The following is an 11,140-nucleotide window of genomic DNA, read 5'->3' as shown; positions in this document are numbered from 1 at the left end:
TTGCCCTTTCGCTATGCAGGTTATGGCGTTTCTCCTTTCCAGCTCTATATGGTATTGCGATAACCGGGTGCTTCTGTTATCAATTGGTGGAGTGAGGTCTTGGCAAAGGGGGGCCGCGGAGGTATGGAGAAAGTGCTAGCGATGGCAAAACATATACGGCTGTGTAGAAGTGTCGAAGTTTTTTGATATCAAGGGAGAGGAGCGAGTTAGGTGGCTGCGAAAGCTTTGTTTGCCCTGGAGGTGAACTTGCCAGTGCTAGGTTCCCGCAAGTCTGGCTCCAGGTACGCGTTTGAATTGGTCAGTCACTGAGCATGGCTGTGTGGAATTAAATCGCGATGGAGCGGGTCATTCTCGTACTGATGTAGCATGCATTGAGGTTGTTCTTCGCGACAATGCATGGGACAGTTTTATTTGCTTCGTCTCAACCGCTAGATTATTGCTATAATCTGTTGATTTGTGAGCTCCAAGCAATAGAACAGACCTTTCTTTGATTCTTGCAAAAGGTTATACACGAGTCGAAGTTGAGTTGGATTGTTCTCCGGCAATTGTTGCTCTCAGTTCTAATTCTTTTTCTCTTAACACCCTTCGGTCACTTTGTCGATGATATTAATTTGCTTGCTAGAGATTCTGCTTTTATAGCTTCGCTTATATGAGGAGAGAAGTCAATTCTGCGGCTCATTCTCTAGCTAAGTTAGGAGCTAGAACTAGGCGAAATTAATTGTAGGGTGATTGTGTTCCTCTACTTGCAAAATTATGTACTTCATGATTTATCATCCAATTTTTAAACAAGTGTTATTAAAACAAAAAGATAAAAAATAAATAATATAAAAGCTTCGTATATGCAAAATTTCACCCAGTACACTCATATCGATTTTTTCTACCACTACCGCCTAATAATTTTAGTTTTTAAATGCGAAAATGCTGCAAACCTTTTGGAAATTTTGATAGAGTATGTTTAGAAACTAACTTAACGAATAGAAAACCCCTGTATTAGAGTATTGAGGAGTACTTTCCATAAACAACAAGATTTGGGGGTAAATTTACAAATATAGGAGATTTGGGGGTACATATACAAGAACCCCTAAAAATTATCGTTCTTGGGGCTTAAGGCTAGTTTTTTTGAACTGAAAAACATGGTGAGGTACCTTGCTCATATCTATATATATAAGGAAACTGAAAAAGAGTCTGATACAACCGAAATCAAAGAACCTATGGGAAATTACGTAGTAAGAACGAGCTGATAAGGAGCGGACCTTGTCGTCACCTACCAAGCCGTCAAACTAAGTAACATCCACCAAGGCAAGGATAGAAAACAGACATACAGATGTTGTTCATAGGATTAAGAGTCTGATACTGCAAAATCCTAACAAAAAACAGTACAGGCCAAAAGAAAACAAACAAAAGCTGAGGCTGCAAGTATACAACGACCACCATTAACTAGTACTCTTTGAGAAGTTGTCACCAATATCCCCTGCTGCATTTTCCTTGGCTATATCCTACAGCTTCAGATTGTGAGCTGCCCTTCGAAGCCGCCTTGCAAGCATATTGTCTTTAGCCCTTGTCCAAAGCATGGTATTGTAGGCGTCAAAAAATGCTTACAGACATACAAATACCACTCAAGATGACATAGGAGAATATACACGTCATCAAACAACACATGGCGGCGCGACAAGACATAGTGCCGCGGCTAAGGCACGGCAGACCAAGATGCCACGGCTAAGGCGCGGCAGATCAAAGTGCCGCGGCTAAGGCGCGCAGCAGTTACGAAACAGTTATATGATGATTTTTGAGGCCCACGTGGCAGCATACCAGAAACAGAACGTGTGCTGACGTGTACAAGCAGTTAAACCACGAAAAAGGTGGTTAAAGGTCGTGGGAGAACTGTTTCAAACACGTATGAACGTGGGTGTAACTGCCCCTTTAGCCGCGGCAGTGTCGACTGTCGCGCTCTTTGGCCGCGACAGTGTCGACTGTCGCGCCTTTAGCCGCGACAGCATCAACTGCCGCGCCTAAAGAGATAGTTGTGGATCGGTTATTTCTTCAGTTATCGTCTAAGGAGGCTATAAATACCCCCCTATGGTCATCATGGACAAGGGGGGAGCATTTTCCAGAGAGATTAGAGCAGAGAGCCTTGAGTTTTGGTGAATTAGAGCAAGAGAGAGAGTCTTCCTTCTTCACAAACATCCTCAAGAAGCTTCTAGCAAGTCCTAGAGATCTAAGCTCAGACTTGATCTTTGGAAGAGTGAACATCTTACATCGATAAGATATTCGCTTCAAATTCTTACTTCGATAAACGAAGGAAGAATCATTAAACCCCTCACGGTTCAATCAGAATCTGTGATTTGGTGGTCCACGAGTCAAAGCGCTCCCGGCACAGGCAAAGATCCCACGCAAGCAGCGATCCAAACAACGATCCTGCGTTTGTTTCTAAGAAGTTGTAATTTTCATTTTGTTGTGTAAAAGAGGTCTTATAAAAAGACTATTCCTTTGAATTTATTGTAATCGACTGAAGATATAATGAATTCCACAACGAGAGCAACTTTTGACGCAAACAGGTATATCTAGTGATATTAGAAGCAATATGAGATGGATTAGCTTGAATATCTCTAAATATAAGGTTATTTCTGCAGTTCCACATTCCCCAGCAGTAGCATGATAACATGTACTTTCATATAGCTTTTAAATCTGAGCTGAAGTTGGGGTCTCTGTAAACAAGAGTCAAAGCCTCCATGGTAAGAGGCCAGCTTACCTCAGGGACATGAGGAAGGAGAGAAGACCAAACAGAACCTGCAAATGGTTGGAACAAACCGACGGGGTTCGTTATCACGCGGACCTAAAGTCGAGGAGACATCGAGTGGTTCAGTTGTTTCAACAGTCAATCACTCGTATCTCTGCTAAAACAACGACGGATGAATGGACTATTGACAAAAAGACTCGTTCGACCCTCAAAGAACGTATACAAAAACGTCGTGCGAACGCTGCTCTTATTCGTGCCATGGTAAGAGGCCAGCTTACCTCAGGGACATGAGGAAGGAGAGAAGACCAAACAGAACCTGCAAATGGGCAGTGGATAAACAAGTGGTCTTGAGTTTCTGTCACTAGGTTGTAATGTGGGCAACGAGGATCACCATGCCAACCTTGGTGACTAAATTAGCCATAATATTAAGCTTATTGTTGCTTATAATCCAGAACAGTGTCTTGACCTTCAAAGGTATACATGATTTCCAAATGAACTCATGGAGCTGAAATTTTATCCCTCCAGAAATGATTGTGGAGTAAAAAATTTGTCAGAGAAGGAACCAGAGGGGTGGAAGGGCCACTAGAGGCTGTCTGGTTTAGAGTAGCTAACAATCGAGTGTCCCACCAAATGGTTCAAGAGATTGTCAATATCTCTTCTCTCTTCGTTAGTGATACCTCTTCTGAGGATGGAGTGCCATTGTCACAGAGAATGATGTAGATACCCTTGAGACCGAACATTACTGAGATTGGAGAAAGCAAGCTGGAAAGCTTTAGGAAATAGACTAGTTAGAGAATTAGCATTAGACCATCTATCAATTCAAAATTTGCAAGATTTTCCATCCCCAACCTGTCATCTAACCAAACTGAAGAAGGAAGTGTAGATAGAGTGTAAATCGTGGATGAATTTAGATGCATTACCGCTAGGGGGATGCACAAAGGGGTTGGAGTTGGCTTTGGAATAGAGAGAGAAAATGAATTTACTAAGGAGAGAACTTTTGTCAAAAGTTTTCCAAATCCATTTGGAAAGGAGGGCGTGGTTGAAAGTAGAAATGTTAATAACACCAAGACCTCCCTCTTTCTTGGGTCTGCAAACAGTGGCCCATTTGACTAAGCATTTTGATTTGGACAAATGGTGGTTCCCGTTCCAGAGGAAGTTCCTCCTAATGCTGTCAATGGCCTTAACAACCCAAATTGGCAACTTGAAGAAGGACCCATATAATAGAGGGGGAGAGCAGAGAGGACAAAGTTCAGGAGAGTGAGTCTACCACCAATTGATAAATATTTGTTTTTCCATAGAGATAACTTGTTCTTAAAAGAATCCAGAAGAGGTTGCCATTCCCTTCTTGTCAGTGAGTCTCTTTTGAGGGGGAGGCCAAGATAGGTAAAGGGGAGGGAGCCAACAGAGCAATTGAGGGTGGATGCAAGCTGTGAAGCTTTGAGAGGGGTTTTACCAAAGTAGAAGAGGTTTATTTTTTAGGGTTGACGTTCAGGTCAGAAATGTTAGCGAAGATGAGGAGGATTGTTTTAAGAATGAGCATGTCAGATGAAGAAGCCCTACTGAAGATGATTGTATCAGCTGCAAATTGAAGGGCTTTGATGGAATTAAGTTCTCCCTTCAGATGCGGATCAGACAAATCACCAGAGATAGCGCTACTAGCTAACATATTGTTTAAAACATTAGCTATCAGCAAGAAGAGCATGGGGGATAAGGGATCACCTTGTTTGAGACCCTTAAAGCATCTAAAATTTTTGGAGAGGGGGGCCGTTGACTAGAACAACATATTGCACATATTTCTTTCTTGCCGGAGGAGCAAAAATTAATCATTTCATGGGCTAGGAGAAAGAAATCAAGAGTGAATTTTATCTGATTGAAAAGCTGATTGGGAATTATCCACGAGAAGGTGCATGAATTTACTAAGTCTGTTTGCCAAAATTTTAGAGAAGATTTTGCAAGAACTATTGATAAGGCTAATAGGACGAAAGTCCTTAGGATTGTTGGCACAATCCTTTTTAGGAATGAGACATATGTAGGAGTAATTGATGCAATGAAGGGCTTGGGGATGGAATGAAGAGCTTGAATGAAAGAGATGACCTCTGACTGAATGGTGTTCCAGAATCTCTGGAAGAATAGGATGGGAAGACCATCAGGTCCTGGAGCTTTGTCTAGATGGAGTTCAAAAACAGCAGCCGAGATTTCTTCAGAAGAGAAAGGTTCATCAAGAGAGGAAAGGTCAAAGTTGTTTTGAGGATATAGAAGCTCCCAGTCCACTATAAGTTTTGATTCAGGGGGTTTTTAAAACAGCTTAGAAAAGAAGTCATGAAAAGCTTGTTTGATATCAGATTCTGAGGAGATGAGAACATCATCAATGGTAAGATGGGGGATGAAGTTCTTTCTGCGGTGAAAGGATGCTACTTTATGAAAGAAAGCAATGTTATTATCCTTCTTTCAACCATTGGATTCTAGATCTTTGTTTCCACTTAATCTCTTCAGCCTTTGCAAGAAGAAGGAGATGATCATGCAAGCTGGCTTTTAGATGAGATTCTTGAGGAGAAAGACTCCTGGATTCTTCTAGGGAATTGAGAAAATTAAGCTGATCCATGGTAGAAGAAAAGAGGTGTTTGAAGGTACCAAAATTATTTTTGATCCACCATTTTATTCTCTTTTTGATTAGCTTCAGTTTGAGGGGGAGAAGACTGGTAAACTCATCCTTTGAAGAAAAAGAAATCCAACATGATTCAATAAAAGTGGGGAAAGAGGGGAGAGATAACCAAAAATTTTCAAACCTGAAAGGAGGGAATCTATGTGGAAATGATCCGAGCAAGGAGATTGATAAGCATATTGAATAAGAAGCGAGAATTTAGATTCAAAGCCCAAAGAAACCAGGAATCTGTCCATTCTAGCAAGAAATGAGGGGGATCTATGGTTGGACCATGAAAATTTCCTCCTACTAAGGGGAAGGTCAATGAGGTGAACAGAATCAATGAGGTTTCTGAAGATTTCGATGTCTCTAAGGGATCTGTTAGATTCATGGGCATATTACAGTCCCCAAAAACCACCCAGGGAAGATTGTGGGAATCTCTAATCCTATTGATTTCCCACCAATAAACCTCTCTGTCAGCCGAGTGACATGGAGCATAAATGGAGGTAGCAACGAATTGCCAATTAGAGGGAATGTGGGTGAGAAAGGCTATAAAGGAGAAGATATCAACAGAAGAGGGGGAGCATGAGAAGAGACCTTCATCTTAACCAAGGAGAACACCTCCCCTAGAATCTATAGCATCTAACGAGATCCAGGAAGAGATGTTACTACCCCCAACTTTTTGAGAGAGTAAGATCTGTGAGAACTAAGTTTGGTTTCTTGCAGACCTACTAGATTGACATTGGCTAGTTGCATATGTTAGTATTTGTTTGTAAAAAACAAGATAGTCCCACATTGGAATTTTGAACATTCTTTTAGAGGTTTAAAAGCATTGAATGCTTATTGGGCTTTGAATAATGGATCAAAGTGTAGGCTTCTAAACCCGCGTGCGGGTAGCACGAATAATGCGCGATTTTGACGCGATTATTAGGCGCACTTAGCACTTTGCACGCTTGCCGCTGCCGCTTAAATGTTTTAATTTATATATATATTGAATATATATATTTTTTAAAAATGTTATTTTGAATTTTAAAAAATTATGAAAAGACAAGTGACTGTTGAAAAGTGGCTGTTTGCTCCAAGGGGTGTTTTGAAAAGTTGTGACTGTTGGAAGCACCTTTTCAAAACCTATAAATAGTTTATGTTTTCAGATATCTAAAAACTGAATCTTTTCTATCAAAAACTTCTGCAATATTACAAACTTGTTTCACAACGAATTAAGGAAAATTCCAGATTTGCTTACTGGAATTTTCATTTTCTGTTGTATCCTGGGAAGAAAATTTGCATTAACCCGAAGCAACTTTGAATATCAAGTGAGGGTAAATATTTCTTTAAGGAAAGTGTTTCATGCCTCAGAATTTCTGTCTCCTTCATTTTTAATTTTAATAATCTTAAAGAAATATCTCTGCTACAATGGAGTCGGAATCAATCAAGGTGATGAATCAAGACATGGTCAAATTGGACCGATTCGACGAGAACAATTTCTCTCGCTGGCAAGACAAGATGATGTTTCTTCTTACAGCATTGAAGATCTCCTACATCCTCAACCCCAACCTACAGCCCATAGAAGATCCAAAACCAGGTGCAGATGGCAAACAACCTACAGAGGAGGAAATAGAAGAAATCAAAAGCAGAAGGCAAAACGGGAGGAAGATGAAGTGTTGTGTCGCGGTCACATTCTGAACACACTTTCGGACCGATTATATGATCTTTTCACGAGGATAAAGTCGGCAAGGGAGATCTGGAACGCACTGGAATTTAAATACAAAGCCGAGGAGGAAGGTACAAACAAGTATTTAATTGCAAAATATCTAGAATATAAAATGGTTGATGACAAGTCTGTCCTAGAGCAAGTTCATGAATTGGAGGTTCTGGTTAATAAGATTCATGTTCTCAAAATAGTTCTTCCAGAGTCTTTTCAAGTTGCTGCAATTATTGCAAAACTACCATCAACTTGGAAAGATTATTCGAAGAAACTAATGCATAAAACTGAGGATATCTCTTTGGAACAACTTCAGAAGAATCTTAGAATTGAAGAGGAGTCACGCATACGTGATTCGAAAAATTCTGTCCAAAGTGATTGTAAGGTCCACACTGTGGAAAAGAATGAATCTTCGGTAAAAAATGTGAACCTTCAAGTAAAGAAAAGTGGGCAACACTTTAAAAAGAAGAATTTTCAGAAGAAAAAGGGATCATGTTTTATTTGCGGCAAGCCTGGACATTTTGCTAAAGAATGTCGTCACATAAAAAATAATAATGTAAAATCAAAGGCTTCTGCAAATATGATAGAAGAGAATCTGATCGCTATGATTTTTGAAATCAATATGGCTTCTGTTAAGTCTGGATGGTGGCTTGATTCTGGAGCAACAGTCCACGTTTGCAAGGACAAATCCTTGTTCAAAGGATTTAAAGAAATTTTGGAAATTACAGAAGTGTAAATGGCGAACAATGCTTGTGCAAAGGTTGCTGGAAAGGGGACTGTTGATATAGATTTTACTTCTGGAAAGAAATTGACTCTTATAAATGTTCTGTATGTACCCGAAGTTAGAAAAAACTTAGTTTCTGTTGATCTTCTTTGTAAGAAAGGGTTTCGGGTTGCTTTTGAGTCAAATAATGTTATCCTGTCTAAGAACGGGATGTTTGTGGGAAAGGGCTACTCTTGTGATGAAATGTATCAACTAAGTATTAATAATAAAGTTATATCTTCTGTTTATATTGTTGAGTCTTCATATTTATGGCATGATTGCTTAGCATATTTAAATTTTTGCTATTTGAAAAATATGAGAAAGTTAGACTTCATTAACTTTAATGGTGAATTTGATAAATGTGAAATTTGTGCTAAGTCTAAATTAACAAAGAAATCTTTTCCAAGTGTTTCTCGCAAAGATTCTAAAGTTTTAGATTTAATACATTCTGATATATGTGAATTGAATGGTATGTTAACTAGAGGAGGAAAAAGATACTTTATCACTTTTGTTGATGATTGCAGTAGATATATGTATGTTTATCTTTTAAGAACAAAAGATGAAGCTTTTGATATGTTTAAAAAATACAAAACAGAAGTTGAAAATCAACTTGAAAGGAAAATTAAAGTATTACGTTCTGATAGAGGTGGTGAATATTTTTCTGATAATTTTAATACTTTTTGTGAAGAACATGGCATTATTCATCAATGTACAACACCTTATACTCCTCAACAGAATGGTTTAGCCGAAAGAAAAAATAGAACTTTACAAGAAATGATAAATTGTATGCTTAATAATGCTAAGTTACCTTTAAATTTATGGGGAGAAGCATTGTACACAGCATGTTATATTCATAATAGGATTCCCTCTAAAAAGTCAAATATAAGCCCTTATGAGTTATGGAAAGGTAGAAAACCTAATCTGTCATATTTTAAAGTGTGGGGGTGTTTGGCTTATTATAGAATTCCTGATCCTAAAAGAACAAAACTTGGACCTAGAGCCTTTAAAAGTGTTTTTGTCGGATATGCTGAAAATAGCAAAGCATATAGACTACTTGATTTATCTTCTAATACTATTGTTGAATCTAGAGATGTTGAATTCTTTGAAAATAAATTTTCTGTAGATTCTGAAAATGTTGAAAATGTTCCTATTCTGCTTAACTCTAATAATTTTTCTAGTTCTGATTTTCATGCTAAGGAAACGAATACATCTAAAGAAACATCAGAGCCAAGAAGAAGTACTAGAGCAAGAAAAGAAAAATCTTTACCTTCAGATTTTATTTCTCCTGAACAAATTATTTTTCTTGTTGAAGGTGATAGGAATAATAATGTTTTAAATAAACATCCTATAAGTTTTAATCCAGATGATGATCCTAAAACCTTTATAGAAGCAATGTCATCTAGAGATGCTTCATTTTGGAAAGAAGCTGTCAATGATGAAATGGATTCTATAATGGGAAATAGTACTTGGATTTTAGTAGATTTACCTCAAGGATCAAAGCCAATAGGATGTAAATGGGTTTTTAGAAGAAAATATCATTCTGATGGTTCTGTTCAAGCTTTTAAGGCTAGATTAGTAGCCAAAGGGTTTAGACAAAAAGAAGGCATAGATTATTTTGATACATATGCACCTGTCGCACGTATAACATCTATTAGAATTCTTATTGCTTTGGCATCTATACATAAGTTATTTGTGCATCAAATGGATGTCAAGACTGCTTTTTTAAATGGAGATTTAAATGAGGAAGTTTACATGGAACAACCGGAAGGTTTCATTCTTCCAGGAAATGAAAGAAAAGTATGTAAACTAATTAAATCTCTTTATGGTCTTAAACAAGCACCAAAACAATGGCATGAAAAGTTTGATTCTGTTATTCTATCTTATGGTTTCAAACATAATAGTGCTGATAAGTGTATTTATTCTAAATTCACTGATAAATATGGTGTGCTTGTCTGCTTGTATGTGGATGACATGTTAATATTCGGCACTAATATGATTGGCATAAATGAGACTAAAGAGTATCTATCTTCTATGTTTAAAATGAAAGATTTAGGAGAAGCGGATACTATTTTAGGGATCAAAGTTAGAAAACATAGTGGGGGTTTTTCTTTAAGCCAATCACATTATATTGAAAAAATAGTGAATAAATTTAATCATCTTGGTTTTAAAGAAGTTAACACTCCTTTTGATCCCAGTGTCAAATTGACTGCCAATTCTGGTAGAGCTGTAGCACAGCTTGAGTATGCTAGTGCAATTGGTTCTTTAATGTATGCCATGCATTGTACTAGACCTGATATTGCATTTGCTGTATGCAAATTAAGTAGATACACTAGTAATCCAAGTGTAGAACATTGGAAAAGCATTTCCAGGATTTTTGGATATTTAAAGAAAACCAAAAATCTGTGTTTGTTCTATAATGATTATCCGGCTGTATTAGAGGGATACACCGATGCAAGCTGGATGACTAGTGTTGGAGACAACCAATCCACTTCTGGAATGGTTTTTACACTTGGTGGAGGAGCAGTTTCTTGGGCAAGCAAGAAACAAACATGTATCTCACACTCCACCATGGAATCTGAATTCATTGCTTTAGCAGCAACTGGTAAGGAGGCTGAATGGATTAGGAACTTATTGCTAGATATTAAGTTATGGCCGAGTCCAATGCCTCCTATCTCTATCTATTGTGATAGTTAAGCCACTTTGTCAAGGGCTTATAATTGTACATATAATGGTAAGTCTAGACACATGAGTCTAAGACATGAATATGTGAGACACTTGATACAAGATAGTGTCATAACTATTGTCTATGTCAAGACAAATAAAAATTTGGCTGATCCATTTACAAAACCTCTAGCAAGAGAGGTAGTAAAGATGACATCAAGTGAAATGGGGCTGAAACTTATATTTAAAAATCACCAGGAATGGTAACCCAACCATTTACTAGAACTAAACTGGTTAAATGGTTTAAATGGGTAATAACAAGTTTCTGAAAGTGATTGATTGATATTGACGCATTAAGCCCTAAAAGATAATGTCAATATCGTCCATTACGGAATAAGAGGATGAGTTATGCTCTTAATGAAAGTCTAATACATTATTGTTGTATGTTTAAAGTAATGGAAAACACATTGTAGACGTTTCACCTATATGAACTTATAAGTGGTGCCGCTTCTTAAAAGAGCTAAATGTTTGTTCTTTAAAGAGTTCATGAACCAGGAATAAGCACAAGGCCATAACAGTGCTAAAATATTAATTCTCATTGAAACAAGAGATTAGTGTATGTACAATATTCTCCGG

The sequence above is a fragment of the Asparagus officinalis genome, chromosome 7 (assembly GCF_001876935.1).
Source record: "Asparagus officinalis chromosome 7, Aspof.V1, whole genome shotgun sequence".
Lineage (NCBI taxonomy): Eukaryota > Viridiplantae > Streptophyta > Magnoliopsida > Asparagales > Asparagaceae > Asparagus > Asparagus officinalis.
The sequence above is the reverse complement of the archived record's forward strand: the minus strand, read 5'-3'. Positions refer to the sequence as shown.